The sequence below is a fragment of the Myotis brandtii genome, unplaced genomic scaffold (genome assembly GCF_000412655.1).
Source record: "Myotis brandtii unplaced genomic scaffold, ASM41265v1 scaffold765, whole genome shotgun sequence".
NCBI lineage: Eukaryota > Metazoa > Chordata > Mammalia > Chiroptera > Vespertilionidae > Myotis > Myotis brandtii.
The window spans coordinates 45,770-49,636 of NW_005371056.1; positions in this window are offsets into that span (position 1 = coordinate 45,770).

Below are 3,867 nucleotides of genomic sequence, written 5' to 3' on the forward strand. Positions count from 1 at the left end.
GAGGCAGCTGATCGATGTTTCTCTCTCATCGATGTTTCTAACTCTCTATCCCTCTCCCTTCCTCTCTGTAAAAAAATCAATTAAACATTTAAAAAAATAATAATAAATAAAGGTGTGGCCTATACTCTGCCTTAATAAGTCAGTTTGGCCCTAACTGGTGTGGCTCAGTGGATAGAGCGTCGGCCTTCAGACTGAAGGGTCCCAGGTTTGATTCTGGTCAAGGGCATGTACCCTGGTTGAGGGCACATCCTCTCTCATAGATGATTCTAACTCTCTATTCCTCTCCCTTCCTCTTTGTAAAAAGTCAGTACATTTTTTTTTTTAAATAAGTCAGTTTGTTAAAGCACCTCCTCTTTATGCCAAGGGCCCCTGGTCATGGCTGCAACAACTGTAGGATTCAGGGCAGGTTGGCAGGTCTGTGGGCAGTGTTGTGCAACTGCTGACTTCCATATTGGATATTGTTCTAGATTCTATGAAGCTCAGCATGCTCTCTGAGGCCTATTCTTTTAATCATCCCCAAGGACTGTATATACGAGTGGGCGGAGCGAAGAACCCTACCTCAGGATGCGGGGGGCCAGGGGTGGTTGTGAACAAAAGAGGGACATTGTGTGAAGCAGGGTTCTCTCATTGTCATCAAGACACAAAATGCATCAACTCTCACCAGTAGCTGGAATGTGTACACCATTTCTGTCAACTCAAACGGAGTCGTAAACATTACTAAATGTTGTAAGTTTCTGTACCTTCAGTCTGGGCCAGGACTTGATAGAATTTAGGCCACCCTCATATGTGAGGACAAGGAGTTGACGGTGCCTCAGGTGTCCACAAAGAACTTTGCTGCTGCTTGTGTCCTCCGTGACAGTGTCTGATCCATAGAACCTTTTTTATCCATTTAGTATTTCCTACACAATATTATGAGACATATTCAATTCCTGTTAGGAACCTGACATATTTCTCAGACAGAGAGCAAATCCTGAAATTCTCTCTGGGTATGGGCCTTAGTCCTCAGTGCGGACTCTTGCTGTGTTACCTCTTACACTTTAAGGCACTCCGAATGCTTTTCTCCAGGGAGAATTCTCCAATGTTCAATGAGTTTATATTTGTACTAAAGCATTTCCCACAATCACTACATTCATACCACTTTTCTCCAGTGGGAAGTCTTTTGTGTCGCATGAGGGCAGAGTTGTGCTTAAGGACTTCCCACAATCAGTACACTCAAATGGCTTCTCTCCAGTATGAACTACCCGAGGCCAAATGGGGATAAATTTGCCGTTAAAGCATTTACCACAAACACTGCACTCATATGGCCTTTCTCGTGTGAAGTCTGTGGTGTTTAATGCGAGCAGTGCTTTCACTGAAGGACTTGCCATAGGGATTTTTTCCAGGGTGAATCCTGCAAGTGTTGAATGAGGGTAGACCTGTGACTGAAAGACATCCCACAATCACTACAAGTGTATGCCTTTTCTATGGGATGAAATCTGGCCAGGCTAGAGCTTCGGCTGAAGAACTTGCCACAGTCACTACACCAGTGATGGCGAACCTTTTGAGCTCGGCGTGCCAGCATTTGGAAAAACCCTAACTTAACTCTGGTGCCGTGTCACCTATAGAAATTTTTTGATATTTGCAACCATAGTAAAACAAAGACTTATATTTTTGATATTTATTGTATATATTTAAATGCCATTTAACAAAGAAAACTCAACCCAAAAAATGAGTTCGCGTGTCACCTCTGACACGCGTGTCATAGGTTCGCCATCACTGCACTATACTCATAAAAGCATTTCCCCAGTGTAAGCTGTCCTATGTCGAATGAGGTGAACTATTTGTCTAAAAACTTTCCCACATTTGTTACCCTTATGATTCACTTCTCCAGAGCAGACACCCTGATGATGAACAACTTCCCGGCTGTGGCTGGCAGCTTTTTCACCTTCTCCCCAATGGTGATGGCTTTTTCCACTGAGAACTTCCTGTGAAATCTCACTGCCCCTGTGTGGCTCCTCGGTCTTAAGAGGGGCCTGGTGCTGGAGAAGCTCCGAGATGGCTGGGAAATCTTCAACCGCCCTACTGGTTAAAAATGTGATGTTTCCTATCTGGCTTTTAAAGAAAATATAGGTAACAAAATACACGAATGTATAATCTCAATCGTGAAAGTGCCACATACCTTTAACTTTAGTCCATGCAGTTTTAAATTCCCACCATTATCTTCGGGCGTGGCTCCTTACGTCCTCCTGCGTTCCCTTCTGGCAGACTCCCCTGCAGACCCTTCCCTGCTGAGGAATTCTCACTCAAGCTCTGCTATCAGGCCATCACTCTCCCTCATTTCAGGATCCATCTGAGAGTAAAGCCTATCTGATTCCCTGCTCTCCCAATCAGAGCACGAGGCTTGGTCCAGGCTTCAGGGCCTCTCCCCGGAATTCCAGCCTGTGATTCCAGTTAGCTGTCCATGTGCCACCTCCACCTTTGGGACATCTCGGAATCACCATGTCCAAAACCCACCTCCTGCATCTTTTTCATAGCTATCGGAATAGAGAAAGTTTAATTAGAATTATTAACTAAGCCTTTTAAACTTCTAAAAATCAATGGAAAAAATATCCTCACGTGAGGATTAAAAGATAAATAATATTTGACAAAGGATGCAAAAGCATACAATGAAGTCAAAACAGTCTCTTCAATAAATAGTATTGGGAAGACTGGACAGCAGATACATGCAAAAAAAAAAAAAAAGAAAGAAAGAAACTAGACCACCAACTAACATCATACACAAGAATAAACTCAAAAAGGATAAAAGACTTAAATGTAAGTCGTGAAACCATAAAAATCCTAAAAGAAACCATAAGCAGCAAAATCTGAGCCATCTCTTGTAGCAATATGTTTACGGATACATCTTCCAGGGCAAAGGAAATGAAGGAAAAAATAAACAAATGGGACTACATCAAAATAAAAAGCTTGTGTACAGCAAAAGAAACCACAGACAAAATGAAAAGGGAGCCCACTGTATGGGAGAACATATTTGGCAACGACACAACTGATAAAGGGTTAATTTCCAAAACATAGAAGGAACTCATGCAACTTAACAAAAGGAAGACAAACAATCCAATTTGAAAATGAGCAAAGGACTTAAATAGACACTTCTCTAAAGTGGACAGATGGCCAAGAGACATATGAAAAAATGCGCAAAGTCACTGATCATCAGAGAGATGCAAATTAAAACGACAATGAGGTACCATCTCACACCTGTCAGAATGGCTACCATCAACAAACGAACAAATGACAAGTGCTGGCGAGGATGTGGAGAAAAAGCAACCCTAACTCACTGCTGGTGGGAATGCAGACTGGTGCAGCCATTATGGAAAACAGTGTGGTGTTTCCTTAAAAAAGTATATATGGAACTGCCATTTGACCCAGTGATCCCACTTCTAGGAATATATCCTAAAAACCCCAAAACACCAATCAGAAAGAATGAATGTATGCACCCCTATGTTCATAACAGCACAATTTACATTAGCTAAGATCTGGAAACAGCCCAAGTGCCCACCAGTAGATGAGTGGATAAAAAAGCTGTGGTACATTCACACCACGGAATACTATACAGCTGTGAAAAAAGAAGAATCTCTTACCCTTTGAGACCGCTTGGAAGGGCCTGCAAAGTGAAATAAATCATTCAGAGAAAGGAAAGTATCAGATGTTCTCACTCATATGTGGAATCTAAGTAACAAAATAAATTGATGTACGGCGTGGATCAGAGACACAGAAGCATGGAACGGAGTGCGAGATCTCAGAGGGAAGGTGGGTGGGTAGGCGGTAATCAACCAAAGACCTTGTATGCATGTACGCATAACTTATGGACACAGACAATAGGGTGCTGAAGAC